At 37.8% G+C, this 13152-nt stretch overlaps 1 long non-coding RNA gene across 1 annotated transcript in view; it reads left to right on the forward strand.

Moving 5' to 3' along the window:
- The first annotated feature begins 792 nt into the window (after window positions 1-792).
- LOC111924073 (uncharacterized) overlaps window positions 793-13152 on the forward strand; it is a 59324-nt gene continuing 46964 nt past the window's right edge. The window contains exon 1 of the long non-coding RNA XR_015279467.1: window positions 793-1576. This is a non-coding gene — a long non-coding RNA (uncharacterized LOC111924073). The remainder of the gene's footprint in view (window positions 1577-13152) is intronic.

Below are 13152 nucleotides of genomic sequence, written 5' to 3' on the forward strand. Positions count from 1 at the left end.
TTTAAGCTTGCCTGCTAGAAGTCAGGGACCATAGCAAAGGTTTTCCACAGGCTGAACGGGCTGCTTGGTGTGTTCTCTCACCTTAAGAGAGGTGAGATGAGGTTTTGATAAACCCCAGGGTTTATGAAGAATAAAAAGTGGCATGAGAAATATAAGGCATCCTTTAGCTGTTCCTCCTCCTCCTTAGAAAAATGGTTGGTGAATGTAAAGTTTAAATCAGCCATTGTGTAGATTGTCAGTCAGTCATACTCAGCATGTTTGTCTTCATAATGAACCTTGCTTGTTCTGAATGGCTGTGCTTTCAGTGCATGTAAATGTATGCAAATACTCATAACAGTTTAAAAATGGTGGCTCTTATGGTAACAAATAACCTCTCCTACTTTTATGGAGACCTGACTTTTACTATATCTAAGGTTTAAAATGCAAAAATGACTCCAACTTTAGACAGTGCTTCAGGGCTTTTTGTTAGCTTCAGATCAGAACTTCCAGTTGTTTCTGCCTTTGAAAAAATATGAACCTCATGAATCCTGTGAAATGTTATGACATATAATGATTATTAAGAAAAAAGCTTTATCAATAAAACACTGCCCTTGAGTAACTCTTATTTCTAGTAGGCAATACTTCAAATAAAAAGTAATTTCTTCTCTTAAGTTAAGCAGACACTTGGAATAAAAAAGCAGTAATTAAAATAACTTTTTTTTTTGGGAAAAGGAATCGAACTTTAATAATTAACTTATATTCAGAGCCTAGTGTTTTTCTCAAAACTGAAAGTAATTTTTAACTGTCTTCTTTGTATTAACAGGTCTGTGGCTTTATCTCTTCTCGTGGTATTCACATCAGCAGCAAGTAACATTAGAAGAATAAAGTCTCTTAGGCTTTATATTAAGAATTCAATTATTCTGTATAATTGGCCTTGATTTGTTAAATATTTGAAACATTTTCTGCTCTTAGGTATGGAATAGTGTACTGGAGTGATCAAAACCACAAATAACTTGTACCTTTACTCAGAAAATGCTTTTTTTATCAAATAGTAAGGAAGATTAAGCCTAAGTCTCTCTCTTTTTCTATTTGGATTTTATTCCTACAAGAAATATCACTTTTGTCCAGAATCTCTCATGTATTTCTGTTCCCTTGAAATACAAAGAGGCAATGGATTCTGGTATAAATTAGGTAGATTTAATGAAATTTATGAGTCGTAACTTGTGCTTTGAATGTAAAATACTTGAACGGGGCATTAAGGTATTTTGCTGATGCCATTATTGTCACCTGTCTGGTTTTTTCATTCTTCTGTGCCTGTTTTTGAAACACTTAGGAGCTGTGGATTCTTGGGAATAACAGTTTCTGTATGCCATATGTAGAAAATCTTCCCAAGGTCATATTTTTCTTTTTTTTTTTAAAACAGTGTCTTCTTTAAAAGAAGCAGGGAAGATCTACCCTGCAAAATGAGAAAGTGGTATTACTTCCACACTGAGAAGCTGGCTGTTACCTCATATATCTGCCACTTTCCCATTTAATGAGAAAGTGATTTATCATCTGGTGTCAGACAACATCAAAATGTTACTGCTCAGTATCACTGGTAAGCATTACCAATTTAGTGGAAATCATCTCCCCCCTTCCTTCCCCAATAAAGTTTTTCTGATTGAAACACAAATTCAGCCATGATTGACTATTGATCTGGAAGGGGTCTTAAACCAAAGTCACTGAAACTTCATTTGGAGAGATAGCAGACTAATGGTGGTATTACATAAATTATAAATTATGACTGAAATGGGCATTATGATAGAAATGATAAGAACTCCTTAGTATCTAAAGATTGATGAAAATCTTTAACCTTTTTGTAATAACAGAATATCCATCTCTGTATCTCTACATTGACACATATATATTTTTACTTATATTTTTAACAGCAGTATGAACTACTGTTACTCTGATGGACAGTGTAGGGTAAGGTAAATTAAACAACTCTATTGCTGTTTTGAGAACTTCTCTTTTTCTTAATATAGTGTGAATCTTATCTGCTGTACCTGGCTTGTTGTGCAAGTCTTCAGTTTGCAAGTCCCAGAGCAGAAAAAGTTTATAACTGTTAACTAAATCTATACCAATGTAATTTAAATAGCATTATCTTTAAAGAAATCCTTCTGCACGTGTATTGTTTCTTCTGGTGCAAGGTGACATTGATTTTTATGATATAAACACATGAATGTTGCTTTCTAATTTAAGCTACCTGTCTATGTTTCTTCATCTGTTATCAGAATAGTGAGAAAATACTTCTTTCTGGCCAGTTGCCCCACTTTAAAAAAAAAAAAAAAGCTTTAAACTTTGTTCATGAGTATTTTTGTTGAGTGTCTGACCATGCTGATGCTTAAGCTGGTACTGTCACCAAATCACCTTCCCATTATGAAAGAGATACTGGTTTTAAAAGATGGCTGAAGTGCAATGAGGGGATTGCCTTCACAGTGAAAATCATTCCATTATAACTATTTCTCATATTATCAACCTATCCTGAGGAATCACCTTAGGCATCAGGCTATGCTCCACATGCCCAGCAAGTAATTTTCTCAGTCAGTTGAACAATAAATCTGTAGAGCGTATGATACTGCTGAGAGAAGCATACCACTCAAGCCACCCATTTTAACTTGAGGTTTGGAATAGTAAGCTATTCAAGTCCAAAACTGTGGCTCTAAGAGTGCCTCCTTTAACTCAGTCTAGCCCAGGTGGCACCTAAATTCCATTGAGCAACTTTTCCATGGTGTCTGTCACGCTGGTTGCAGCCAAGGTCCAAACCAGCTCTGTTTTGGCAGAGCTTGTTGCTCTGTTCTGTCAGCTTGGCCAGGCTCCAGGAAGCAGATGTTATGGGATCAGAATTACCTGGGACAGCTGATCTGGTAAATTTTCCCAGAGAACACAATATCCTTGGACAGCTTCATCTCCTCCTAAGATGCAGTGACAGAAGCTGGGGCTATGAGAAAAATGGAGTAGCTCCCTCTTACATAACCTTATAGTAGCTAGATATTCTTCCAAGAAATGTCTGAGTGAGCTTATAGCCATTCTGTGCATTGCCTTGCAGGCTACCCTAGCTGCTGGAGTAGAGGCTAGACTGAGCGAGCAAAAGAAAATAGTGTTAGTCCTTTAATGTCTTTGCATATGAAATAGTTTGTCAGGAATTTGAACCAGAATTAATTCAGTGACCCAGAGGAGAATATGGAGTATTGGTGTGCAGCATGCTCTGTGCAATTTGTAGCAAATAAGCAAATAAGCTGCTCTATAGGCTACTGGTGGCAATTGTTGTATAACATTTTCTAGATACAGTTTTTTTAGCAAACTTGCCTGAAAGAGCATGAATTAAAATGGCCAAGAGCAAGAACAGGTGTAGTCTCTCTGATGGCTGTGCTGAAAAGAAAATTTCTTGTGACTGCTGTTCCTTATTTCACTGTAGCCTATAGTAAAGGAGGAAGTAAAACTCTTCCTGACTAGGAATTGTTCCAGCTGTATTTGAACTGTGATGATTTGGACCATCTATGTACAACTTAGAAATTATGGTAGACATTGTGACATTGTCACTATATTACAAAATTTCTCTGCATAGCTGCTTTAGTTCCCAAATGTTTGATGTCAGGATAATGAATGCTGTACTTTGTGAATAAGTTTTGACTTGCATATCAGAAAGACTGGTGGCATTGGAAAGACTTGTTTTCTTGCAGAGAAATGAGAATGCAGTACAGAAAATGCCACAATGGCATTAGCATGATGCCAGGTATTAATTTACACAGACAGGTCAGTATTTTTTATTTTTTTGGGTAAAGAATGAAATATGTAACTGAAAGATCAGGGGAGGGTAGGGGAAGTGGTTTGACTCCAAAGGTGCACTATATCCTTAAGATTAGTTCTAAAAGCTGTGAGAAGGATTTTGGACAGTATGAACTTCTCGCAGGGGTCCATAGTGATCAGAATTTGCTCTGAGCTGACACGCCTCGATTTGAATCTCTTCACTTTCAGCTGCTGTGCCTGCTTCATCTTCAATGTCCATGTGATCCCTGAGTTGCACATAACTTTCCTCCTATTCACATTTATGTATTACTGTCACAAAGGAGGAATAGTCATACAGGATCAGACTAAACATCTGTCTAGCTGGGTATCCTGTTTCTGACAGCAGCCTGGGGTAGCATAAGAAAATGTCAAGCATGTAATGATCCCTTCTTGGTGTACTCTCCTACCTTCTACTGAATCATGGTTTTGGGACTTCCTGAGCTAGAGATAATGCGAACATTTTTCATCCCTCCTCACAGTTCCATTAGTGGTGCAAGCCTTAGAGACTTTCTATTTTTTTTTACCAAGTCTTTTCTCTTTTGTTTAAAATATTTTTTCTTTTTTTCTTTTTTTTTTTTTTTTAATGTGGTATCTTACACAAGCACTCTTTCGTACGATGAACTGTTAAGCTCATGTATGTTTTTTCCTGTTTAAATTCCTCTTTGGAATTCTCTTCTTCCTTGGCATCTACCAGAATAAGTTTGTTGCTAATTTATTTCTATTTACTCTGTTAGTTAGCTGCTCATTAATGTGAGGGGAAGGGTGTGGGGGATCCCTAGGGAAGCTGCTGGCTGTACAGGCTCCAGCAGGGTGGCTCCATTTGAGCTGCTGTGCTAGAGAACAGGGAGGAGTTAAGGTGCTCAGTCCAAGACAAAATTTTTGAAAACTAACAGCTCCAGGAGCCTTCAATTCCAGAAACCTCACATTTCTCTGCAAGACAAACTTGTTGTGCAACCCAGGTCCCAGCATGACAGGAGGCAAGCCAATTGCCACTGACACAGGTTTTGAATGATGTGGATAATCAAACAGTAAAATAATTTATTTGGCTTCTGGTTCCCAGCAAGTTGTGACTGGTCCTTTTCTAAATCAAACCTTGTCTGAAAGGGATAAATGGTGCTACATTGCACGCTGCCTTCCCTCCCCCTTCTTTGCAGCAGGAAGTAAAAGCGTCTGTGGAAGAACTTTGGTGTGAGCAAACACAGCATTGAGCCAGGAAATGTTTATGCAGGAGCATGTGAAAACCTGAAGGAAAATGTAGATCTAAAAAAATCCTGTACCAAACAACTACTTCCCTCTCCTCATCAAATATAAAGGAATTTAAAATTTCTTGGTATTTTAGTGCAAATAAAATTTTGATTTTTAATTAAAAGAACAAAAAAACCAAAAAACTTATACAAGTACTATAATTTTGAGTTAGATCAGCTCTTTTTCACTTCATTATTTAATTCTTCTGTTGGAGAACTTTATAGGCCACTGTTGGATTCAGGAGGAGAGGATGCATATCCTTTGTAGCTATAGGTGTATGGGGCTTGGGCTCCTACATTTGAAAAAATAGTCCTTATGACCAAACTGCTACAACTGCAACAATTCCAACTACAGAAATTCTTATCTAGATGTAAACTAATAAGAAGGAAGGAGGTGGTCTCTAAAAACTTCATACATGGGAAAGAAGTAAGAAATATCACTGAGTCATTCTTTGTCACATAGTTGCCAAAGCCAGCTATGACAAAGAGTTTATAACTTTTTCTGTTGCTACTTTTGCATGCTGATAGATTTAATTTGAGTGATTAAGCCTCTGGAACATGAGATGCAGTTTATGTGTCAGCTAATCCAGTTCTGACCCCAACTTTCTAGTCTCTGTGGGAAGGTTCTCTTCTGCTTCAGCATCTTGTCAGCTACTTTGAGTGCACTTAATCCTACTCATATTTTGTGGTATAGGCCAGGCCAAAAATATGTTCTCATCATTCAGGCCAGGCAAATTAGAAAGGCTTTGCCTGCTAGGCAAACTCATTGTTTTATTGCTCAAATGTTTCACTGTGAAAGCAATGTATTGTTCCTCCTCTGTGTCACAACAAAAATATTCTAGAATCACCTGGTTTTCCATTGTCCTCTTCATGTCCAGTTCTCAATAATTCTGATGCTGTGCAGGTCTCTTTATATACCTCTGTTTTTCAGAGTATTCTCCCCTCTCCAATTGACCCTCAGATTTAGAATCCTCCTTTGTTGCCGCATGACATCCCTATTGCCAGTCATCTCTCAGGGTCAATATTGCTGTTCTTTTTATTGACAAACAGATAAAAGAATCTGGTGAGTGACCTGCTGTAATAAACTAAAAAAGAACTTTCTATCATGAGTAAGTTATGTCCTGTTTTTGAATTCTGTTCCTAAAAATCTTGCTTGTTGAGGTAAATTTTCGATGGATTGATAGTAGATTAATTTTATATTTTCTAGATCTGTGCTGCTTTTGGGCACAGGAGGTTGAAGGGCACTTGTTAGAGGCCTAGCAGCAATGCTAACCTTTTTTTTTTATGTTTTCAGTCACACAGAATGATATAGTGCTTAAAACAAGTGTGCTTAAAATTTCAGGGATGTGATTTTTTCTTATGTCAAGAAACCCTTCCCATCCTTTGCAACAAAAAAAACCTGGTACTAAACTGGGGATTTGGAGGTTAGAACTTTTTATATGTAAAAAGTTTTGTTTATTATCCTCATGGATTGGACTAATACCTATCAATAAAACAGATTCTATGTTGTTGGTGGGGACTGAGCTTTAGGCATAATTTTATGAGTTACTGTTTTTTGGGAAATAAAACCATGCACATTCTATCTTTTACATTAATGTCTCTAACTTAAAAAAAACCAATTTACTGCACTCAGGTGGAATACAGCACTCCTTTTCATCCATTTGTTTTCTTTTTGATTTATTTGAATCAAGGTAGATGGTGAGCTAGAGGACACAAAGACAATGCATGTATTCCAGAACTTCAGTCAGGATTATAGGCTAAAATTAAAATAAAATTATAAGTGCATACAGCTCTGTCTGCATGACAGTTTGTGTGTTTTCCTTGCTGGTTTGTCATTAAAGTTTTATTTAATTTTATTATTTTTTAATTTTTTTTTTTGTTATTATTATGAGAAAGGTGGTATTGGTCTCCAAATGTTGAATCTTTTGCTGCATTTCTGGTTTGGAAAACTTTCACTGTGCCTCCTCCTCATCCTCCTCCTCCTACCTCTACTGCTACTAATGTTACTACTTCTGCTAATAATTATAGTTGAATAGTACTTAAGACATACTAGCTACAGCAAGAATACACAAAAGGGATGTCTCTTGTTTTGGGGAACTCACCTTCTGACACAGGAGACCAACCAAGATACAAAAATGGAAAATGTATTCAGTAGTACAGGGTATGGAAACTGAGCAGGTATTATTAGCAATATTGTTACTGAGGTGTTCGAAGGCTTCAAGTGAAAGGAGAGGCTGAAGGTAGACTCGAAGAATAATGAAGTTGCCATCTAGTTATTTCTGGAGATTTCCTGCCTTGGAGAGACAACAGGAAGCAGAAAGCACCAATATAGTTACTTAGGGGAATTAGGGGCTTATCTGGATCACTTTATATACATAATATACAAAATACAAGGGTCTGAAAAATGGGCTATATATGCAAGTAAAAAATGAAGTGTCTTATGTTTTAAATAGAAGAGCATGCTGTATGACAAGTGACATCCTGATTACAGTGAAGGAAGGGCATAGATCCAGTGAGTCATGGATGAACTCAAGGCCAGGCAACTCTTGCGCACTGCCTTTCTGTGCTGATGGTCTGGAGAGGTGGGGCTGGATCTTACAGACATCCAGAGTCTGAATCCACTCCCCCACTCCTGCTTTATCTTCATGAGGTGGAGTGGCTGTTGAAATATGACTTTGTATGTTTGTTAATCATCTCCTGGTTCATTATGAAACTATTTCTAACATTTTAGTAGCCCTGAGATACTCTCTTCCATCCCTGACACATAGCCAAGACCACACCATTTGTACCCAGCCTTAAATTTGCAGTTGTTTTGTACAATGCAATATTGCAGCTGCTCCAAAATTTGTGGTTGAGAATCCACATTCTGGAACTGTGGCTCATGTGCCCATTTATGGATGCTGCTGATACTCTGAATCGTTAAGGCATTGATATTTTGCTGTACCGAACACAGAATCTGAGGAGGCTTTAAGTAACTATGAGCAGGATGCACAATGAGCACAGCTCACCACAGCAACTTTTAATGAAAGTGGAGGCAGACTGTTGGCAAGGTGTTGTACAGGAATGGCTGAAACGTACCTGACAGGTTTTCCAAAAAATTTAAGAGATTTAAATAATTTTTTTGAATAGTCAATTTATCTTGTGTGCTGAGTATTCACTGCAGCCTCTCCATTCATTCCTCTGCCAGATTTATTGCGCTGCAACTGTTTTGTCACCACGTTTGCTGCTGTTCAAATCAAGACTTTCATCTTGTTTGCTTCCTCTTCCTCACCCTTCTGCGTGAGGCTTCCCCTGCCCCTGCCATGCATTGCAAAGAACTGGTGGCAAATGTCTTATATGTTGAATTAGAATGGTGATGATGCAAGACTGAGCGATTCAGCCCCTTTGCTGTCCTTTTCACTTTAGTTATGAATTTTAAATAATTATTCCTTGAAATGACATCAATGTTTTACTGACATGTAGTTTACCACTGGGTTTATTTGTTGTATTTTTAAAACCTAATGCCTGCTATTTTATCCATTGTTTTATAGACGTGTAAAGGGCTCTGAAAGCAGCTACATGGTGGAATTTAGCAGTGCATGATACATTTTATTAGGATTAAGGGCTTGTAAATTAATATAGAAGTTCTTAGAGCTTCAGAATATACCTGCCTGAAAAAATAGCAGTAGTGACTTGATATGATATTTGTATGTTTGCTTTTACTTTGCAGAATGTCTCCGAGAGACAAGCTTCCTGCTAGCCAATTTATTTTTCAGATAACAGGACTGTCAAGAAGTACATTCAGAAGGAAAACACAGTAATTAATTTGTCACTGAAACCTGAGGGGTCCTCTTCCTCATATAGGTGATAATGAAGGTTTTGCATGTAATTAGCAGGAATAATTAGCACATTTCTGGTAACAAATAGACTGAGTGGTTCTCTGCAAATAAATTAATTGTTGTGCTAACACAGGCAATTGTCTCTTTATTGTCTGACAATGCCCCTTGTTTGCACTAAAGCCTATTTCCGACCTTAGCAGCTTTTCACAAATAGGAAAGAGAATCTATAAAATTGTACCTCATCCATCTGCTTTTAAGAAACTTCAGGACCACCAAGGGACTTGTTTGTTGAGACTTGTTAAACAATTTATAATCGTGAATGTGTGTTTCACTATATTAACAAATGGATTGTTCAAATCAACTTAGTGGGTAAACAAGAAAACCCACACTAATCAGTCAAGTGCTGCTCTGGGCATCTAGGAGAAGAAATGTCTCTGAAAAGTAATATAGCAGTAAATTCACAATGAAGATGAACAGAGCTCCTCATAGTGCAAAATCACACTGTGATGTGTGCACCCTTTGCTTCACCGCTGTAAAAAGTAAAGGTGTCATGGGTCTGCTAAAACACATCCTCTGAGCAGCCTTAGTTTAGGCAAGTCTTACTTTGCCTATATTCGGTCTTCATTTGTTCTTTTCAAAAGATCTTAAAAGCTACACTTGAGCTAGGCTTCCTACTTCAGGTGTTTTGTTTCATCCTTTTTCTTTCTCTTTTCTTCTTCCCCCTGTATTTCCTCTGCTTAGGCACAACTGTCAGCAATAAGCTTATATTAGCTTCTGGGTTTTCATAAATATGGAAACTGTTGGTTATGGTGAAGTGTACAGATAGATTTAATCCCTTCCATGTGCCTGTGGAAGGGATAGAAGAGGAAAGGGAGAAAATTTAGTTTGAAGATGGGATGCTGCCTGTATAGAGCTGGGTAAAATAGTAAATTTTGTTTAGGGGAAGTATTGCTGCTTCTATTTTTTTGCTATAGTAATAATTCTCCAGTCTTCCTCTGGAATGGAAACAATGAGATTATAACTGATAGGTGTCCCTTTTCCTTTGACGGTAGGGTTACTGTGCTAAGCCAAAATAACAATTATTTCACTTCCAAACAAGTATTTATATTGATGTACGTTTTGATTTTCATATTTTAATTTTTTCCTTGGGACTGTGCAAGTTAAATCTTGAAACATAATGCCAGCAATTACTGGAATTAATGTATCAAACTGTGGCAGAAACCAGTCCTACATTTTTCAGTGAGAAGTGTTGTTTAATAGCAATGGTTTCCTAAAAATAGAAAAAAAAAGAGGCAATCTTCAGTTTCCTAAACTAGTGTTTTCTGGAGTTATACGTCAGTGGAAATGTAACCATTTTACCATTGGATCTACACTTCCCCTTTTCCTGCCTTGTTGGAGAAATGCTACTCATTGCAGCTACTCCATGTTCTTGTAATAGTTGACTAATAATGGGTACAAGAATATGGAAACCACCATCAACAAAAACCTCACAGCGAAACAGTGCTTTTGCAGGTGTCTGTACCATTGTGAAATTTAAGATTTGTCCTAACATGTGGCTGGTTGACCTCAATCCCTTTTCACCAGTCAGCCAGAGAACTTCTGTTGTACATCATGTCAGGTGTTGAGTTGTTGGCTATGCTAAGTGGAACTTTGTGAGTATAAAAATAATGTCTACTAAAAACACACAAAAACTTGCATCTATCAGGTCTTCCCAGGGATATCCTGCAAAAATTTTTTTGCACTTTTCTCTACTGTTTGCTTTTGTGACCACAACTTGTCATCATGCCAAAGGTAACTTCCATGTAGAAATGATCCTGTGGAGAGGGATGTAAGCCTTGGATATCGTGCAATCAAGCCTTTTACTTTTTGCAGGAAATTTTTCAGTCCTGAACTAAGATTTGGACTTTATTTTCCACATAGGAGAAGACTTATTAATGATGTCAGTATTAATTGATGGTTTAAGTGGAACTGGAGAGACAAATGGCTGTTGAAAGCTGGCTCAGCCAGCACAGAGAGGAGAAGAGGGATTCTGAATGGGCTGACTCAATATTCAGGGTAGACTTCTGATCTGTTTGGAAAATGTGGCTTCCATGAGATGTGGAAGTGTCTGCCATTCAACCTTGTAACCTCTTTCTGTCTGCTGGATCTTTAGGATGCCACTGTTTTGTTGCTTTATCTGGAGTGATTTTTCCATCCCATTTTTCTTCCCTGTACCTACCCAAGCGAACAGCCAGCATTTTCACTTGTGCCCTGCTTGGTGCTTGCTGCTCTCTGCCCCTCTTTAGTTAGTCTCAAAAAAACCCTAGCTGACCAAGGTGGTGGCCCTGCATGAATTAAATAATAGAAAGCTTGAAGGGAAACCAGGTTTATGCTAGCAGCAGAGTCAGAAAAGCACTCCAGTTTTTCTGATTTGGTGTTCTATCAGTGTCTTCATTGTTGAGCCAACATTGGTATGAGATAATTTGGCCAAGTCATACGACACTCTTCTCAAAGAGCAGTATTTTATGATACTTTAAAAATTTTGATCCTTTTTTGTTACTGCAAAATTCTGTTTCTCTTGTACGATGCTGATTGTCAACAGCTAGAAAAGTGAATTTAAGAAAAGAATTATTCATATCACATGGAGGTGGCAATAGAAGTCCTGGAACAGCCTGGCAGAATAGCTGACACAGTCTGTGATCCAGTCTGTGCTCCCTGTGCTTTCCTCAGCTTTGGATGCCAACACATAACCTGTCCCAAGCTCCTGCAGCTCCTCCTTGCTGCACTCCTGGGGCAGCTCTGCCCATGTGTGGGGCACACAATGAACCCCAAGGTGGGGTGGGTAAGCCCAGCTGTGTGATTCAGTGAGGAACCAAGCTGTATCCATGCCTATGGGTCTCTCTCTCCCTGTGGGCTGCATGGTGATGTGCTGGCAGCACACTTGGCTCCAGACAGCTCAGGGCCTCAGTGTGTGCTCAGCCACAGGGCTGGGCATCACTAGACAATGTGTTAAGTGACTGTATAATTTGTACTGGTGACAAATGTTGACAGAAGAAAGATAAAATCTAGGATTAATATTGTTCTCATTAAAATGTTTCCTTTGGTGCTAATTTTGCCTGCTGAGATATAGTATTCATATTTGAACTACTGCTGTACACAGAATTTGGTAGGATAAACCAAGTTTAATTCCTCAGCTTTTAAATAAAGCATGTGTTTTCTTTTTAAATAAAGTCAAGATTTTTTACTTCTGTTGTTTTATAAATCCTTACATGTGATGACAGCCTTGTGGTGGTGAAATAAATGTCTTCTGCCTTTACTTGTGTTCTGTTTGTAACAATGAGCTAAATTAAGGTTCTTTATATTTCGCTTTATGAAGCCACTTGCAAAAACTTATGCAATACAAATTAAAGTGTCATTTGCTGATCCTGCATCTCAGAGCTTTATCTATATTTTCCCAAAATTGAAATAAATCAGGGTGTGGTAGATCTTAGCAAATTTCTGCAGTGACTTTATAACAATTGAAAAACACCAGAACTTCTGGGAATCTCACATAGTGTGATAGTACATGATAGTGGGGGATGCAGACATAAGAATTTGTAATGCTTGCCCCAGTCAAGTTGTAGAAAGTTTGCTAATATAGTCCAGAAATCCAGTGTAGGAGACAACTTAAGCAAACAGGTAGTTTAACTTTCCATGCTCTCTTTCTCTGAAGGCTCAACAGTTCTGATAATTTTCAAAGAAATAACTTTCTGGAATTTGCTTTTAGCCATTGCTGGTAGCCTGACTTTACACAGTGGGATTAACTGAGGACATTTACAAGAGTTGGGAAAGGTTTTCTTTGGCTGTTTAGGTTTTGTATTTTTCTCTTGATTTAGTTTTAATCTAATCTTTACTGGGCACCAAGCAGAGCTGAAAAGTGAGTGACTTTTAATCTAAATTGAAGTGATAGCAATTGATCAGGTTTTCATCATCTGTCTTTGCTGTCATTGGGGCTTCCTCTGTGATCTGCAGTTGACTGAGAGAAATGAAAACTTAATTGAATTCTTTAGTTCTCTAGCTGTTTATTTATGGATAGGTATGTTGAAGCATGGTGATGTAGGACAGAGTTCTCTTTCTTGCTATGAATATAAAGGTTTTATTGATTTCATTAAAAGCAGGGACACATTTGACTTTCATGAAAAAGCAGGATGAAATCTAGCTTTGTATCATGACTTGGGAGTTGGTCATGGTGACTGATGATAGAAGAGAAAGTTAGTTAGTCTCCTTGGTGAGCTTTCAGGTAATGCTTATCTCCCACATTTTCA

Source organism: Cyanistes caeruleus, chromosome 1, assembly GCF_971803275.1.
Source record: "Cyanistes caeruleus chromosome 1, bCyaCae1.hap1.1, whole genome shotgun sequence".
NCBI lineage: Eukaryota > Metazoa > Chordata > Aves > Passeriformes > Paridae > Cyanistes > Cyanistes caeruleus.